General features: G+C 46.8%; 1 pseudogene; it reads left to right on the plus strand.

The window, feature by feature from the left end:
* Positions 1-2800: 2800 nt before the first annotated feature.
* On the plus strand, positions 2801-18730 carry LOC101541410 (patr class I histocompatibility antigen, A-126 alpha chain-like; annotated as a pseudogene).
* Positions 18731-19586: the final 856 nt, after the last annotated feature.

Raw genomic sequence — 19586 nt, forward strand, 5'->3', positions numbered from 1 at the left:
CATTTTTTTTTCTTTAAAGAATACAGTTTTTGTATTAGCCTTCTTTTGTTTTTTAATTTTTATAGCATTTATTTTCCCTCTAAATTTTATTTCATCCTTTCGACTTTGGAGGTCATTTGTCATTTTTTATGTTTTGTTTGTTTATTATTATTTTTTATTACTTAAACATTAAAATGTATAAAGAAACACTATTACAAAGTTGTTCACGATTGGGTTTTAGTCATATAGATTTTTATTTATTAATTTATTTTTTTGAATCACTGTGATATAGACCCTTACAAAGCTGTTCATGATTATGTTTCAGTGGTACAGTGTTCCAACACCCATCCCTGCACCAGAGTACATAGACCAAAACCAGTGTCCCCAGTTTCTCTCTCGTCACTATCACCCTCTACCCCCAGACTGCCTCTATGGCAGGCACTTTTCTTCTCTCTCTTTCTCTCTCTCTGTCTCTCTCTCCATCTCTCTCTCCTTTTTTTTACTGTGGTTTGCAATACAGATGCTGAAAGGTTATCAGGAATATCCCTTTATCTACACTTAACACTCAGTTCTTATCCAGTATGATTATTTTCAGCTATTATTGTCATACTGGTCCCTTCTATATCTTATCTACCCTCTGCCACGCACACTTGTGGTTGATATATGTGCAGTTTTTTCTTACTTGTGATATATATATCACAGATGAATGCAGTTATTCTATATTTGTCCCTCTCCTTTTGACTCATTTCACTCAGAATGACACTCTTCATGTCCACCCATTTGTAGGAAATTTTTCTAACAGCTGTATAGTATTTCATTGTGTAGATATGCCATATTTTCTTTATCCATTCATCTGTTCTCAGGCACTCAGGTTGTTTGCAGATTCTGCCTATTGTGAGTAGTGCTGCAATGAACATCAGAGTGCAGCTGGTGTTCCTGCTGTGTATTTTTGGGCCCCAGGGTGTATTCCCAGAAGTGGTATTGCTGGGTCAAATGGGTGCTCAATTTCTTTTTTTTTTTTTTTGAGGAATGTCCATATTATTTTACAAAAAGGCTGGACCAGTAAGCATTCCTACCAATAGAGTCTTTTTTCCCCAAAATCCACACCAGTACTGGTTGCTCTTGTGCTTTTGGATGTGTACCAGTCTCTGTGGTGTGAGATGATATCTTCTTGTTGTTTTGATCTGCATCTCCCTGATGATAAAAGATGAAGAGTATTTTTTCATATGCATTTTGGTTATTCGAATTTCGTCTTTGAGAAAGTTTCTGTTCTTTTCTTCACCCCATTTTCTGATGGAGTGGGATGATTTTCTTCAACTAATGCCTTGTATATCTTTCATATATTGTCTTATCAGAAGGATATTTTGAGAATAACCTTTCCTGTTCCCGATGTCTGTCTTCATATCTTGGTCCTTGCTTCTTTTGAGATGCATAAGCTTCTTAGTTTATCTTTGCTTCCACTTGCTGGTCAGTGGCGTTTCATATTTGAAGATGCCTTTAGCTTCAATGTCGTGGAGGATTTTGCCTACATTTTCTTTCATGTACCTTATGGATTCAGGTCTGATTTGAGGGCTTTCATCCATTCTGATCTGACTTTTGTGCATGGTATTAGGTAGAGGTCTAATTCCATTTTTTTTTGCATGTAGCTGTCCATTTTTGCCAGCTCCACTTGTTAAAGAGCTTTTCCTTGCTCAACTTCATATTTCTTATTCCCATATCAAAGATTAAATGATGCTATATTTGAGGGTGTGTTTCAGGATATTCAACCCTATTCCATTAGTCTGAGGATCTATCTGTCTTTATTCCAATACCATGCTGTTTTAATTACTACTGCTTTTTGTTACAGTTTAAAGTTGAGGAAGGCGATCCCTCCCACCTTTTTTTTCCTCAAAAATTGCTTTAGCTATTCATGGGGATTTATTGTTCCATATAAATTTCAAGACGCTTCCAGGATTCCTTGGCTGGTGTCTGGTGTACACGATCTGACCCTTATTCAGGATCTTGGAAGCAAAGAGGTCCTAGAAGAAAAGGGTAGAAATAGCCCTTCCTTGGGCCTGGCCCAGTCCAAGAGAGGGTCAGTGTCTCAGGGTCAGCCCTTTGGACTGAGTTCGTCCCACGTAGCTCCCAAAAAACCCAGATAGTGTTATTCCATTGGTGATCAGCATTGGTGGGGAATTCATTCAAGTCCTGACCCTCTGATACTAGGGCCTGATTCTGGATGGGATCGGTCTGTTCTCAGCCCTCCTATGAAAACCCTCTTGGGGATGAGGCCTCTTCTCAGCCCTCCTATCATACTGCCACTGGGGATGGGATCTGTTCTCAGTCCCTTCTGCCTGACCCTCTAGGGAGTGGCCTCCTTCCAGTCCCTATCAGACCTTCCTTGGGGTGGGGTCTCCTTCCAGTCCCTCCTATAAGATTCCCTTGTGGGCGGAATCTCCTTTCAGACCCTCCTACCAGGCCCGTTCTCACCAGAATGGTGACGTGCGTGATCTGCTCCTTGGTGTGTGGGTCCAGATGCCTCATATTGAGGCTCATCTGGAGGATGCTGCCGACCTCTGTGCCCAGCGCCTTCATGTCGATGTGCAGGAAGTCCCCTGACCCATCCTGGGTTGTGTAAGGAGAAGCTGTCATCGTGGCTGATGCCTGTTCCTCTGGCCAGAGAGACTCGTCCTTAGTTTCCACCTCTCCAAGTATAGCGTCTGCACGACAACCATCATTGATGTTCCCCCAGACACTCTGCCCTCCTTCCCCATCGTGGCCTTCTACCTACTGCCCCAGGAAAGACAGGAGGGGACCCTGAACTGGTTCATTATGGATCGACATGAATGACAGGTGTATGGAGATGGTGAGTCACACTCCCTGAAGTTGTATGGCACCATCCCTGAGTCAGGGGACCTGCCCAGTTGACTGACTCCTAGTAAGAATGGGGGCGGGAAAGGTGAGAGTATGGCCTTTAAGAGCTCAGCCCAAGGGACTGAAGCTATAGTACAGCGGGTAGGGCATGTGCCTTGCACGCGGCCAACCTGGGTTCGATCCTCAGCATCCCATATGATCTTCTGAGCATCACCAGGAGTAATATTTGAGTGCAGAGCCAGGAGTAACCCCTGTGCATCGCTGGGCCAATAAGCGAAAAAAAAAAAAGAAAAAGAGCTCAGCCCAGAGCAGTAGTACAGCGGGGAGAGCACCTGCCTTGCACACAGCCAACCTGAGTTCGTTCTCCAGCAACCCAGAGGTTCCCTGAGCCCGGCAGGAGTTATCTCTAAACCCAGAGCCAGGAGTGAACCCTGAGCACATCCAGGTGTGACTTAAAAAGCAAAATAAAAAGAGAAGGGGAGGATTCAACCAGGAGACTGGTGAAGGTTGCACACAAGTGTGCATTGCTGGAACTGGGTTGGTGGAGTTCCCCGAGGATGAATTTGAAAATGAGCTTGGGGTGGGCTGGGTGTCTTTTTTCTTGATCAGCTAGAGATTAGATTGAAGAATAAAGACTTTATGCTGAGTTCATCACCTCAGAGCAAAGTGGAACTGAAGATCACAGGCAATGCAGAGGCCACAGTTAAGCTGCTAGAGATGGACAAGACTCTCTATGTCCTGAACTTCAAACACAAGCTCACACAGAAGATGAGAGGACATGGGCTTTGGGTAAGTGGCAGCCTGGAGATTTTGTTCTGTTTTATTTTGTGTTGGAGTCACATCTGGTCATGCTTGGGGCTTACTCCTGCCTCTGTTCTCAGTGATCACCCCTGGTGGTGCTCAGGGGACCCTCTGGGGTGCTGGAGATCAAACCTGAGTCATCTGTGTGCATGACAAAACCCTCCCCACTGTCCAGTCTCTCCAGCCCCAGTTGCCTGGAAATTTCTAACTAGAGTCTCAGTTTCTTCAGCTCTTCAGATGGACAACATCAGGGCATGGCTCAGAGGGCTGAAGCACATGCTTTATATTTGGGATGCCCGGGCTTGATCACCAGCACTGCAAGATCCCCCGAGCACCTTCAGCAGCAGCCCCTGACACTGAGTAGCCTCATGCACTGTTGGGCATGGTCCTTTTTAAAAAGGGACAATATTATTGTGTGGGGGCTGGACCAATAGCACAGCAGTAGAGTGTTTGCCTTACTTGTGGCTGACCCGGTTAGATTTCTCCATCCCTCTTGGAGAGCCCAGCAAGCTACTGAGAGTATCCTGCCTGCACAGTAGAGCCTGGCAAGCTACCTGTGGTGTATTTGATATGCCAAAAACTGTAACAGCAAGTCTCACAATGGAGACGTCACTTGTGCCCACTCCAGCAAATCGATGAACAATGGGAGGACAGTGCTGTAGTGCTATAAATTTTAAGAGTCTTTGACAATTTCTTTAAAAAATGTCATGGATAACCTAATAAGGACCGCATTGAATATGTATAATGTTTTGGGAACTGTTGCCATTTTGACAATATTAATTCTCCCAATTCATGAGCAGGGGATGTCTCTTCATTTCCTTATGCCTTCTTTTTTTCATAAAGTAGTGTTTTGTAGTTTTCTTTGTACTTACCTCCTTAGGTGAAGCCAATTCTGAGATACTTGATTTTTCTGAGGTATGATCATAAACGGGACTTCTCTTAGGGTGTTTATTTTATTTTTTAATGTTTAAATGTTTTATTAGTGAATCACTGTGAGGTACAGTTACAAACTTAAAAACTTTCGTGTTTGCATTTCAGTCATACAATGATCATTTACCCATCCCTCCACCAGTTCCCATTTTCCTCCATTAATGTTCCCAATATCCCTCCCATCACGCCACCCTGCTTCTCGGAAGGGCACTGCCTTTTTTTTAAAATTTACTTTATTGAATCACCATGTGGAAGGTTACAAAGTTCTCAGGCTTATGTCTCAGTTATACAATACTTAAACACCCTTCCCTTCACCAGTGCCCATATTCCACCACCAAAAACTGCAGTATACCTCCTGCCACCCCGCCACCCCGCCACCCCGCCCCCACCTGTGCAACTGATAAATTTTACATCGTTTTCTCATTACCTTGATTACATTCCATATTTCAACACAAAACTCACTATCGTTGTTGGAGTTTCCCCCAAAAAAGACAGCCTTACTGCCAAGGAAGCATATGATAATTAGTTTTCCATTGCTGAGAATGAAGAGATATTAAGTCCCGCTCTTCCAAGTACATAAATTTTTCCCCTCCTTCCCGTGCCCCCGAGTTCGTGCCTGCTTAGTAATCCTAATAATATGACTGACGCCATGCTGTCCGACTAAGGGAAAAAAAAAAACGAGAAAGAGGGATATTTCCCGTCCTCAGCCGGCGTGGGGCTATGGCTTAGTTGACAGTCTAGCAGCATGTCTGCAAGCAGTTTCTGGAACCAAAAGAAGTCTAGTTGGTTTCCGGATTCTAGTGGATCATCAGCTAAGTGGCCGCACAAAAATGTGGCTACCCAGGTGGAATTTCGGTGTAGCGTGTGCTGGTATTGGCCCTGGTCCAATACTGCCCAAGTGTCCTGCTGTTTCAAGTACATAATTTTTTTTCCTTTTTTCCCCATTCCTATGACACCAAGTTCATGCCTGCTTAATAGACATCATAATATGGTTGATGCCACGCCGCGATTTTTCCCGAGAAAGGAAGAGATCCGAGAAAGAAGGATATTTTCTTTCCTCAGCCGGCGTGGGGTTATGACTTAGTTCACTGTCTAGAGAAATGGCTGCTATTTTGATTACCTTCAATGTTTCAACAAAACACTCACTATTATTGTTTGGATTTCCCCCCCAAAGTCGGACCTGCTAAAAAGGAACCATTTCATATTGCTGACAATTAGGAGATATTAGGCTGTGGCCGCGCAGTTTTGGATTTCCGTATAAAGTCCAGGGAAAATTCTGCCAGAAATTACATCACTGCAAGCTTTTACTCCCCTTTTGTGGTGCTCATAAGATGCAAAAGCCTGGAGAGAGAAACCCTTCCCCACTGTCGCAGCCTGGGGTAGAGGCTCAGTTCACAATCTGGAGGCATTTCAGTGGGCCGCTGGTGTCCAGAGTAGTTCATTTGGCCGCCACAATCCTGCCCGTGCAGCAGCAGCGGCAGAAAGGTCAGGGAACTCCCTTTTGTTCTCTCTCCTTTTGGGTGTTGTAGTTTGCAATTCAGGTATTGAGTGGCCACCGTGTATGGTCTATAGTCTACTTATGGCACACATCTTTCAATCTGAATGGGTCCTCCCAACATCCTTTACTTGGTGTTCCATTCTCTATCTCAGCTGCCTTTTCCCCCAGCATATGAGGCCGGTTTCCAAGCCATGGAGCAGACCTCCTGCTCCTGATCTATACTACACTTGGGTGTTAGTCTCACAATCTGTTACTTTATAGTCCACATAAGAGTGTGATTTTCTATGTCTGTCTCTCTCTTTCTGACTCATTTCACTTAGCATGATACTTTCCATGTTGATCCACTTATATGCAAAGTTCATGACTTCATCTTTTCTAACAGCTGCATAGTATTCCATTGTGTAGATGTACCAAAGTTTCTTTAACCAGTCATCTATTCTCGGGCACTTAGGTTTTTTTCCAGTTTTGGCTAGTGTGAACAGTGCTGCAATGAACATACAAATGCAGATGTCATTTCTATATATCTTTTTGCCTCTGTAGGATATATTCCCAGGAATGGTATTCCTGGGTCAAATGGGAGCTCAATTTCTAATTTTTTATAATCATCTATATTGTTTTCCAAAGGGCAGAACCAGTTGGCATTCCCACCAGCAGTGAAGGAGAGTCCCTTTCTCCCCACATCTGCGCCAACACCTGTTGCTTTTGTTCTTTTGGATGGGGCCAGTCTCTGTGGTGTAAGGTGTTATCTCATTGTTTTGATCTCCAACTCTCTGATAATTAGTGATGTAGAGCATTTCTCATGTGCTTTTTAGCCATTCAGATTTCTTCTTTGAGAAAATTTCTGTTCATTTCATTCCCCCATTTTCTGATGGGGTTGGATGTTTTCTTCTTGTAGAGTTTAACCAGTGCCTTGTATATCCTTGTTATCAACCCATTATGAGATGGGTATTGGGTGAATATCCTTTCCCATTCTGTAGACTGTCTTTGTATTTTGGTCACTGTTTTTTGTGAGGTGCAGACGTTTCTTAGTTTAAGATCGTCACATTTGTTTATCTCTGTTTTCACTTGCTTGGCCAGTGGTGTGTCATCTTTGAAGATACCTTTAGCTTCAATGTTGTGGAGGGTTTTGCCTACCTTTTCTTTTATGTACCTTATGGATTCTGGTCTGATGTTGAGGGCTTTAATCCAATTTGACCTGATTTTTGTACATGGTCTTAGGTAGGTATCTGAGGCCATTTTTTTTCATGTAGCTGTCCAGTTTTGCCAGCACCATTTGTTGAAGAAGGGAAAGCCATGGACTTTTGGGTATTGATTTTGTAACCTGCTACTTTACTATACAGACATATTGTTTCTAGGAGCTTTTAAGGTTCTCTAAGTATAGTATCATATCATCTGCATAAAGAACTTGACTTCCTCTTTTCCTATCTGGATGCCCTTAATATCATTTTCTTCCCTAACTGCTATGGCAAATACTTCCAGGACTATTTTTGATAAAAGTGGCAACAGTGGGCATCCTTGTCTTCTTGTCCCTGATCTTAGAGGGAAGGCTTTTAGTTTTTCCCCATTGAGAATAATGCATGCTGTGAGCTTGTGGTAGATGACTTTGACTATATCAAAGAAAGCTCCTTCAATTCCCATTTTGTTGAGAATTTTCATCATAAATGGGTGCTAGAACTTGTCAAATGCTTTCTCCGCATCTATTGATGTGACCATATGGTTTTTATCATTTCTTTTATTGACGTGATGAACGATGTTGACTGATTTTCAAATGTTAATCCATTCTTGCATCGCCGGGATGAATCAACTTGGTAATGGTGTCTGATCTTCTGGATGAGTGGTTGGATTCTATTTGTTAATATTTTTTGGGGGGTCTTTACATCTGTATTCATCAGGGATATTGACCTATAATTTTTGTAGTGTCTCTGTCTGCTTTTGGTATCAGGGTGATATGTGCCTCATAGAAACAGTTTGAGAGTATTTCTGTTTCTTCAGTTTTCTGTAAAAGCTTGAAAAGAACTGCCAATACTCCCCATGTCCCTCCATGTTTCCAGCAGTTTGGCAGTCAAACCCACAAGACACCTCTTTCTGTCGCCTGATAATCTCATCAACAGTCACGATCGAGAGATTTACTGTCCTTTTCCTCTGAGAGAGCTTAACACAACACTGCGATAGCCATGCCACTGGACCCTGCACCAGGTTGTTTCATTCAGGGCACCCCAATGGGGGGTAGGTGAGAGCCCTCTAAACCCCAAGGTACCCAGCCGCAGCAGCCAAAAATCTCTGCAATACTCAGAGCCACTCTCCACACACACCAACAGAGCCTCACCCACGAGTACACCTATCCTTGGACAAGTCCGAGGGCCCAGCCGTGGGTGCTGTGGGTGGAGCAGGAGTGACTCAAGTACTGGGAGGGGGAGACACGGAGAGCCAAGGACACTCCCCAGACTCACAGAGTGCACCTGAACACTCTGCGCGGCTACTACAACCCAGAGCGAGGCGGGTGAGCACAGCCGCTACAGGGACTGGCCAACACAGGGACCGGCCAGTTGTCTTGATTGGGTCCAGACGTCCCTGAGGCTGGAGGACGAGCCCAGGACCTTGGCCAGCAGGAGCAGCGGGACTGGGCGCCAGCTTCGGTTTTGGTTCAGGTTTAATCTGTGCGGGGCTGGTCAGACTCTCACACCTACCAACGAATGTTCGGCTGCAAAGTGGGGTTCGACGGGTGTCTCCTGCGTGGGTACTGTCAAAACTCCCACAACGGTTCCACTACTCTCCCTGAGCCTGCGTTCCTGGACGGTAGGGGTGGTCAGGCAGGCTTGGATCACCTAGCGCAAGTGGAAGCAGGTGAGTCAGGCTGAGTATCAGAGGAACTACCCTGGAGAACATCTGCGTGCCTTGGCTTCTCAGACACCTGGAGGACAAGAAGGACACCCCTAGCCTCCTCTGGGCAGAGCCGACTCCCCACAAGGGCAAGATAGCAACGGTCTTCAGTGCCAGACATCACTCTTTCTCCCATCCAAACAGAATCCCAGCAACAAAAAATCTTCTAGATCTTGTCAAAAGCTTTCTCTGCATCTATTGATGTGACCATATGGTTTTTATCATTTCTTTTATTGATGTGATGAATTATGTTTATTGACTTGCGAATGTTGATTGACTTGCAAACCAGAACTCTCCTGATTTCCCTGTTTTGTTCCACGAAAGACTCGCCCTCAGGTTCACTGCTATGTCCATAGTCTCCCCGAGGGAGGGGAGACCTTCTCTGATATAACAAATGTGGGTTCCATGGGACCCGGCAGCCATCTGTGATCTTTCTCAGATCTTAGCTCTGAGTCCTGCTTTGCAAAGTCACACACCCTCCCTCCCACCCTCCCTCCCTCCCTCTCTCCCTCCCTGCTTCCTTCCTTCCCCCTTTCTTCATTTTTTCTTTCTTCCATCCATCCTTCTTTCTTCCCTTCCTTCGTTCCTTCCTTCGTTTGGTCATTCCTTCCTTCTTTCCTTACTTCCTCCCATTTCCTTCCTTCCGTCCATCCTTCCTTCCTTGGCAGTGCCCTCTCCCCAGTCTACCATCCCAGCTGTGCACATCACTGTTGGCCTGGTTCTCCTTGTGGCTGTTACCACAGGAGCTTTGATCTGTAGGAGGAAGAGCTCAGGTAAGATTGGGGGAGAATGGGTTTTCTTGTCCCACTTTGGAGGTTCCCCCTTATTAGTTCTCTTGCTTATTAGCAGAAGCACCAGCCACCTGTGCTGTTGCTCACACTCCCCTGTGTGTGCCGCTCTCAGGTTTGCTCATGAATGGCACTTTCACCTTCATAAACTGAGGATGAACCTGGTTCCCAGGGTCCCAGGTGTGGTGGCAGCTGTGATCTGCAAGAGGAAGCACTCAGGTAAGATGGGGGTAGGTTGGGGGAAATCTGTCCAACATAGCAAGTCTTGAGTCTTGCCCCACTTGGGGGTCTGCCCCGTATCAGCTCTCCTGCCTCATTAGAAGGAACACCACCTGCCCCTGTGCTGTTGCTCACACTCCCCTGTGTGTGGCGCTCTCAGAGTTGCTCATGAAAGACACTTTCACCTCCATAAGCTGGTGATGAACCTGCGCACAGGGACTGTCCCTGTGAGCACAGACCGCCAGGAGAGGCTGGTCAGTTCTGCAGCATCTCCTTCCTGTGTGTTTCCTGGTCCCTCCCTCAATCTTCAGAGTTCTGATGCTACCCAGGGGTCCGGGCCTAGAGAGGTGCTCTGTGGCCTCAGGACCCAGTGCTCTCCCCGACCTTCCCTGGGCTGTTTCCTTCCCGCAGGTGAGGAAGGAGGACAGTACACTCAGGCTGCAAGTAAGTGTGGGCAGGGCTGGGGCCCTAGAATCCTGAGGACAGAGACCCGAGCTCACGGGGAGCTCCCGCACCCCTAGTTCCTCCTCTAGTCCCACCCCCTGGGGCTCTGAACTTGGCCTGTTTGTTCCTCCTCAGACAGTGACAGTGCCTAGGGTTCTGATGAGCCTCTCATGAACACTTGAGGTGAGGGGTTGGGCAGAGGGGGCAGGAATGGTTTGGGAGTTTATTAAGATATTGGGAGCTTGCTCAGGATGTCACACTTCTGTGACTCACCTGGGTCTCTTCATTCTTTTCTCTCACAGTGTGAGACAGCTGCCCTACTGGGTTTCCTCACATCCCAATGTTGTGAGTCAAGAATTGCTGATTCTCTTTCTTTCCTGGGACCTGAGTGTGTCTGTCCTGTTACATACTGTGAGGGGGGAGACTGGCCCTTCCCTGCCCACCAGGTCCTCCACACACTGACCTGTGTTCTCTTCCCTGATGCTCTGGGCTGTGCCAGCAGAGACAGGACTCAGCCATCTCCATCTGTGTTAGCTTCTTGTTTTCCTGAATAATGTTTCTGTCTTACTGAAAGAAGTATCTGATTCATATTTTTCTAATCCTGTTTTGTGGGACTGAGGGTTAATAAGGGAAATCCCTGAAATCTGAGAGGGAATAAATGGAAATGCTGAGAACTTCCATGTGTTTTCTGTTTTGAGTCTGTCCCAGATGTGACAGGAGAGGCTGTGAGGGAATGGACAGAAACTGAGTTTCTCTCTCAGTCCTTATGGGTTTTAACATGTTCACAGAGTTGTATGGGTCATTTCTCCTGCTTCTTTTCATGATTCCTCAGTAGAATCTCATCCCACAGGCCCTTGCTCACAGGGACTCAAGTCACACCCGGCCTCATCCTGTCCCAGGACCGTGAGCAGCGAGGGCTTCTGTGCTGGTCAGTCTAGGCTCAGGCTTGGGTCTGCTCCTCAGCCCCATCTGAGTGTTTATTTATTGCTTCTGTGCAGGAGGCTGCCTGTTCTCTTGTACACACATTCACAGCTCATTCTCTCAGTGTGTGTCCCCATCTCTGAACCTCAGGAGCCATTTGCCTGTCACTGTCCCCTCAAGGCCCAGCATGGCCCCTGCACACAGGAGTCTCTGTGGTATCAGGAGACAAGTGTTCAGACTTGCCATGTTGGAATTCATCCCTCCCACCCACCAACCCTGAAGCTCTAGGAATCTCAGTGCTGCCTGTGATCTGAGTTCATGGATTTATAAACTACTCTCAGTTACCTTCAAACTTAGGGGTTAGAAAATGGGATTGTGAGCCTAAGATCCTCTTTTCCTAAGAGAGAAAGTGCTGTGTGCTGTGGGGTGCCAGTATGGGAGAGAGGTAAAGTGAGGCTGAGAAGCAGTTGTGAGAAAAGTGGAGGTGACATCGATGTCACTTGGAGTAGACATTCTAGCTGCCCACAGCATGGCATGTCAGTTGAGGTTGCATGAATAAGACAGTGTCTCTACCATGGTCTACACTGATCATATACCCACTCTCCCAGATATGGGGATGATATTTTGGGGTCTATCAAACAACAGAGAATGAAAATCAGGAAAAACTTACCAGCCTTAAAGATTTAGTAGGAAGGGATGGACTTAGATTGAAAATATAGTTACTAAGGCAGGTATTCAGGTTCAAAATTGGTAATTGTTGTGGGGAACATGACCCACTCATAAGTGGCTGGGGACAGGGACAGTGGATGTTTTCCCAGCCTGTTTAGTGTAGCCTTACAGGGAAAATGACCTTTGATGAAAGAGGGAAGGAGAAGGTATTTTCTGTGTGCATGTCTGGGGGCCTGTGCCAGGCAGGGAATCCCAGTGCAAATGCGTCAGGGCTGGAGCAGAGCTTTGTCAGGGAAAAGGAGGTGGCAGTACGGCCAGAGCAGTCACAGAGGTGAGGTCCTGATGCCCTCAGATATGAGGCCTCGATGACCCTGCAAGGTTTGACTTGTATCTAAGAGGGGCAGCTCCAGGCAGGTTTGACTAGAAGTTCAGCCCCATGCAGTGTCTTTGGGGGCATCAGTCTGGCTGCTGTGGGATGGACAGGTGAGGGGAGAGTGAGCTGCAGAGTGTTGGATATCATTGGTTTGTCCTGCTCCCCTTGCCACAAGGAGCTTAGGTATATCAGTAACACCCATCAAAGTGCTCCCAAGTCACTCCCATTCCTTTGTTTATCTGTAACCACTTCTACCAGTTTATCTGCTCTTCCTCTAATCAAACTCTGTTAATTTGTAAGGTCAGACCTTGCTAGGACAAGTGTATTGTAAGTTAATATTGTCTTTCTCCTCTCTTATGTCTTTTGAGTAGTTTACCTTAAAACAATATCCTTTTTGTATGGACAAAGAAAGACATTTATTAATATGCTTTGGTAACATGGAATTTAATTGGCTTCAAATATTATTCATTCCCGGGCATCTGCTTTCTTGACGTAAGCCTCAGCTGGCCTTACTTCCTAGCACCCTCAAAAGCAGGGTCCCAACGGGGGACCAGACGGACCCAGGGCAAACGATGAGTTGTGTGCTACCCTGACATCGAGATGGGCCTGGCCAAAGTGCCTAATGCTTAACTATATGTTAAGAGCTTGGTCATGGGCTGTCATGTCATGATCCAAAAACAACGACAAGACTAGGGCCCTTCTAGGGCTAGGAAAGACTAATCTGGCCTGAGTACTGCAATCTGAGATCGAGGTGACCCCCGGAAAGCAATTCTATAAGGATAATGCGTCTCTTGCTATGTCCTTACAAAATGATTTATAATATGAATACTTATACCTTAGTCGGACAAAGAGAGGAGAAACATACCCATGGGATTCCTCTCTTGGGCGGATGTCATGCTGAGAGAGATTCTGTCCTAGTGAAAGCATCCCCTAAGGGATAGAACTTTACCTCCTATTGACTGTAACCACACCTATTGTGGGATTTAAGGTAGCTGTGTGAGGGGGCTGGGGGAGAGTGCGAGTGGAAGGAGAGAGAGAGAATGAAGTAGCATGGGGGAGGAAGAAGCAGGAGGAGAATCAGAGGAGAATGGAGAAAGGAGATCGGAATAAACTGCAAGTGAGACCAACCATCTTGGCTCCGTCCCTTCCCTCGCCTGTGCTTTCTTTTTATTTTTGTATTTTTACACACAGAGGACTCTGGGAAACTAGTGCAGAGTTGACAATTAGGGCTGTTCCCTAGGAATGCCGACTTCACTGTTCAGAGCTCAGGCCCAATGATGGGAAGTTGGTGGGGCCTTAGAGGGTTCTGGTTGGCCACCCCTGCTGGTGCACTATGCAGTGCTGGGGATCAAACTCTGAGGCCGGCCTTATACATGCAGGGATGGTCTCCAGCCTTTACACCATCTCTCTCGGCAGCATTGTATAGAGGGAAGTTTAGCTCTGTAGGGGAAGGCAGAGAGAATAGGTTGGCAGCTCAACACCAAATTGTGAGTTTTACAGAACAGCAGAGATGTTTGGACACTCACTAAGAAGCAGTTATGGGCAAGATGGTGGTGGGAAATGTGATGTTCTGTGAACCCTGCAGGACAGGTTATTCCAATGGATGCCCCCTTCCATTCTCTGGGCATAGAGAAGTCTCATTATTTTCTAGTTTTCTCTTCATGGGGGCTGTGGCAGCCTTCCAGAGTGTGAAGGGTTGGGCTGGGGGCACGCCTGGTACTCCACCCACTGGGGCAGATTTTTCAACACTTAGGTTTAAACTATGAGGGTTGATAGTGTTTGGCAAGACTGGCAATGGGTTTTCTGGGGGTAACAGAACAAAGATGGATTTTTTCTTTAATTTTTAATAAGACACCATGATTTACAAAGTTGTGAGGCTTGAATTGACCAACTACCCAACACTCAGAGCACCGCCACTTTCCCCTTTGTAATGGGATAAACAGTGGGATCACTGTTCCTTAAATCTAACCTTACTAGCCCAATCCAAGCAGGAGGAAGAAAATTATAAAACTCAGAGCAGAAATTAATGAGATGGAAACCCAAAAAACAATCCGGAAGATTAGTGAATCCAAGAGCTGGTTCTTTGAGAAAACAAACAAGATCGATAAACTTCTAGCAAGACTCCCAAAGAAAGGGAGAAAGAGAACCCTAATAAACGGAATCAGAAATGAAAATGGGTACATCAAAACAGAAACTACAGAAATTCAAAGGATCCTCAGAGATACTTTGAGAAGTTTTATTCGATGAAACAAGAGAACCTCGAGGAAATGGATAAATTCCTGGATTCCTACAGCCTCCTGAGGTTGAACCAAGAAGACCTGGAATACCTGAACAGACCTATCACCATCAAGTAAATTGATGTTTATTCATCAAATCTGATATTGAGTACCATGAGCCACCCCACAGCTCTACAGCAGGAACCCAAGAGAACTCTTCTAGGGGGATCCCTGATAGGGAAAGAGACAGTGCAGCTGGTGTACCACATTCTCCAAAGAACCAGCATCACCTCCTCCTGTCCTGTACATCTGCTGCCACAGAAAGCTCCAAGCCTGTTTGATTCTGATGCTGTTGTGCCCGAGGTTTGATCCCCAAGTGCAGAGAGACCAAGTCCACACACGTTAATGCAAAAGCAAACAAGCTTTATTACTAGCCCGAGACATTGCTAAATTGAGCTAGGGTCCAAGACTCATCCAACGCAGTGGAGCCTTGACAAGGACACCGACTCCCAATCACAAGCAGTTTATATAGGGTTCAGAATAAAAAGCAATTTACATACTGGTCTATTTTTAGCATTGACCCTATTACAAAAGTGGTCGGCAATTAGACAATGGCTAGTAACAGTTTATAGGGAGGGTACAGGGAGTCTTCATGACCAGCCAGACCCAAATGCCTAATTTCTTATCTCAGCAAATTACTCAACTGGAAATTACAAGAAACTGCAAGTCCTGCTTTTGGGAAACAGAAACTGAGCCCTACTTGAGACTTAATGTTAGCTAGAAGCTGTCATGGCTGCTGAGGACCTGCTTTTGGGCTGCACAAAGCTTCTCCCTTGAGTAAGATTCCATGTTCCTCCAAGTCACACAGCCCCATGGCCAAGATCTTCACCTAGATCCAACAGTGTCACCAATAGGCAGATTTGCTTGCTAGGAACTGGGGTGATGATCAAACTGGGTATGGATGCATATATGCAAGCACTATCTCTCCAGCCCCAAAGAGGTTCCTAAATTTTTTTTTAATTTTTAAGGTAGTTGACAATATTTTACATTTAATATTATTATATTATATTAAAATGTTAATTATAATAATAATGCTTGTGATTATTATTATTATATTTAATATTCAAAGGCATCGGTGTCCTTGTCAACATGAACTTGGCCATGAGCATTGATTCATTCAAATACCTAACAACCCAAATCGGACTATTATGCTTGAATAGATGTGGCTCACTGCCGGCAGTTTCTAGCTTCGTCATCTACACACCAACATCCAACTACAACGAAGAAGAAAATGAGAATTTCTACATGAGCTGGAAAAGTTCTATAAAGAAGACCACACCTTCTACAATATCATTGTCGGTGATTTTAATAGAACCGAGAAGGTCGCCTGAAAAACTCCACATTGAAACCCATAGCCTAAAATGGAACGAACAGGGCAAGAGATAGTCTGAGTTCATTATGTTGACCAAGACTATCCATGGTAACTCACAGTTCCAGAATGCCTAATTTAAACGCTGGACATGGGAGTCTCCCGGCAGACAGTTCCACAATGAAATTGACCACATCATATTCAATTGAAGGTTTTGCCTGACCGATGTAGCTGTTGTCCCAAAATTCCAAACAGGATCAGACTGCCATCTCCTTCGTGCAAAATTCTACTTTTACAGAGTGGGGAGAAAGGTCTGTAATGTTTAAGTTTATGAAGAGAACTACCAGAATGACCACCAACTGGGAGCTCTTTGGCACTATTGCGACAACTATTGTGCGAAGATGTCATCGTTGACAACATCGAAGAGAAATACGATGGACTGGTTCAGCACCTCCATGATGGCACTAAGAATGCCGAGAGTGGGAAAGCCACAAACAGACGCTTGTCTTCAGAAACTCTCGAACACACTTGCCAATGTGTTTTGGCACGAGCCTCAGGCAACCACAGGCTAACGTCCAAGCTTACAAAGCTATGCAGAGAAGAAATAAAGGAAGACCTCAAAGAGAGAAGAGCAGCAGTGTTGGCCTATGCGGAAGTGCCGGGAAAATTATTCACAATGCTTGCCTGTCCATTGCCAACTACAAGACCAAGATGACTGCCCTCCGACATCCTGATGGATCTATCACATCCTCCAGAAAGGCAATGGAGAGGATTATTCACGACTTCTACTTGGATCTCTTTGACAGCTGGGCCCACCTATCCACATACCAAATTCCACAGGATGGATATGTCATTCCCAATGTCCTCCCTTCTGTTTTTTTTTTTTTGGTTTTTGGGTCACACCCGGTGATGCACAGGGGTTACTCCTGGCTCTTCACTCAGGAATTACTCCTGGCGGTGCTCGGGGGACCATATGGGATGCTGGGATTTGAACCCGGGTCGGCCGCGTGAAAGGCAAACGCCCTACCCGCTGTGCTATCGCTCCAGCCCCAATGTCCTCCCTTCTGAAATCTGACATGCCATTTTGTTGGTAAAGACACATACAGAACCCAGTCCAGACAAGGTCAGACCCTAACACCTGAAGAACGTGCCACCAGTCCTCATCAATACACTGTCTCAGCTCTTCACATGCTACCTGTCTGTATGCAAGGTTCCATCCCAATGGAAAACTAGCAGGACCGTTCTGTTGTACAAGAAGGGAGACATCCACGACATCAGCAACTATCGCCCAATTTGCCTGTTTCCCGTCATCTACAAGTTGTTCACTCATGTCATCCTGAATAGAATACGCAGAACACTAGATGAAGGACAACCATGCAAGCAAGCTGGGTTCCAAAAAGGATTCAGCAGGATCAACCATATCCACACAGTGACCAGGCTCATTGAAGTTTCGCTAGTGGGGGTGGGGCGACCTTCTCTGAAATAACAAATGTGGGTTCCCTGGGACCCAGCAGCCATCTTATCCAGTTTCTCCAGCCAAGTTTGTGTCCGGATTTTTACCTCCTACACCAAACCAATTATCCTGTTCACACTCATTGTGGAAGTGACCCAAAATGTGAATTTTCTCATTTTTCTCCTCAGAATCTCCCAGAAGCCACATCACCCACCACCCCTTCTCTGACCAGGAGGTCACCCTGAGGTGCTGGGCCCTGGGCTTCTACCCTGCCGAGATCACCTGACATGGCAGCGTGATGGGGAGGACCTGACCCAGGACACAGAGCTGGTGGAGACCAGGCCTTCAGGGGATGGAACCTTCCAGAAGTGGGCGGCTGTGGTGGTGCCTTCTGGAGAGGAGCAGAGATACACGTGCCGTGTGCAGCACCAGGGGCTGCCGGAGCCTGTCACCCTGAGATGGGGTGAGGAGGGGGACGGGGCACAGAGCCTGTTCTCAGGGAATCAAGGTTGGCCCCTCTGGGGAACTGTTGAGGGTCAGGCTGGGGCTGGGGGTCAGACCCTCTCCTTCCTCCCTTCCCAGAGCCCCCTTCTCAGCCCACCCTCCTCACTGTGGGCGTCATTGTCGGCCTGGCTCTCCTCGGGGCTGTGCTCACTGGAGCTGTGGTGGCAGCTGTGATCAGTAGGAGGAAGCGCTCAGGTAAGATGGGAGTGGGTTTGGGGGGAATCTGTCCAACATGGCAGGTCTTGAGTCTTGTCCCACTTTGGGGTCTCCCCCCCATATTATCTCTCCTGCCTCATTAGCGGGAGCACCACCAGCTCCTGAGCTGTTGCTCACACTCCCCTGTGTGTGCCGCTCTCAGGGTTGCTCATGAAAGACACTTTCACCTCCATGAGCTGGTGATAAACCTGGTTCCCAGGGTCCCAGGTCACAGGGGCTGTCCCTGCTGAGCTCAGACCGCCAGGGGAGGCTGGTCAGTCCTGGAGCATCTCCTTATTGCATGTTTCCTGGTCCTGCCCTCAGTCTTCAGTGTTCTGACGCTTCCAGCGGTCCGGGCCTAGAGAGCTGCTCTGTGGGCTCAGGACCCAGTGCTCTCCCCAACCTTCCCTGGGCTGTTTCCTTCCCGCAGGTGGGAAAGGAGGACAGTACACTCAGGCTGCAAGTAAGTGTTGGCAGGGCTGGGGCCCTGGAATTCTGGAGACAGAGACCGGAACCCATTGGGGCTCCTGTACCCCTAGATCCTCCTCTAGTCCCAACCCCTGGGGCTCTGACCTTGGCCTGTTTGTTCCTCCCCAGACAGCGACAGTTCCCAGGGCTCTGATAAGTCTCTCAGGTGAGACTCTGGAGGCTGGAGTGGGCGGGATTGGGCAGAGGGGAACAGACTGAGTTTGGGGGTCTTTGAGCGGGATGCTGGGAGCTTGCTCAGGATGTCACCACTTCTGTCACTCGCCTGAGTCTCTTCATTCTTTTCTCTCACAGTGTGAGACAGCTGCCTCACTGGGTTCCTCACATCCCAATGTTGTGACTAAAGAACTGCTGATTCTCTTTCTGCCCTGGGACCTGAGCGTGTCTGTGTCCTGTCATATACTGTGGGAGGGGGAGACTGACCCACCCCTGCCCACCGGGCCCTTCCCACTCTGACCTGCCTTTTCTTCCCCGATGCTCTGGGCTGTGCCAGCAAAGACAGGACTCAGCTGTCCCGATCTATGTTAGCTTCTTGTTTTCCTGAATAATGTTTCTCCCTTACTGAAATCAGCATTTGATTTGCATTTTTATATTTCTTGTATTTTGGTGTTGAGGGGTTAATAAAGGAAATTGCTGAAATTCGAGAAGGAACAGATGGAAATCCTGAGACCTTCCATTTGTTTTCTGTTTCGATCTGAGTCTGTTCCAGAGGTGACAGGAGAGCCTGTGAGAGGATGGGGGAGACAGACCTGTGCCCAGTGTGTCTCTGTCTCAGCCACTGTGGGCTCTGATGAGGTCACTCATCGGTGTGGGTCATTTCCCTTGTTCCTTGTCCTGGTCCCTCAGTAGCACCTCGTCCCAGAGACCCTTGCTCACAGGGACTCAGGTCACACCCGGCCTCATCCTGTCCCAGGACCGTGAGCAGCGAGGGTTTCTGTGCTGGTCAGTCTAGGCTCAGGCCTGAGTCTGCTCAGCCTCATCTGAGTGTTTATTTGTTGCTTCTGTGCA

Source organism: Sorex araneus, chromosome 2, assembly GCF_027595985.1.
Source record: "Sorex araneus isolate mSorAra2 chromosome 2, mSorAra2.pri, whole genome shotgun sequence".
Taxonomy (NCBI): Eukaryota; Metazoa; Chordata; class Mammalia; order Eulipotyphla; family Soricidae; genus Sorex; species Sorex araneus.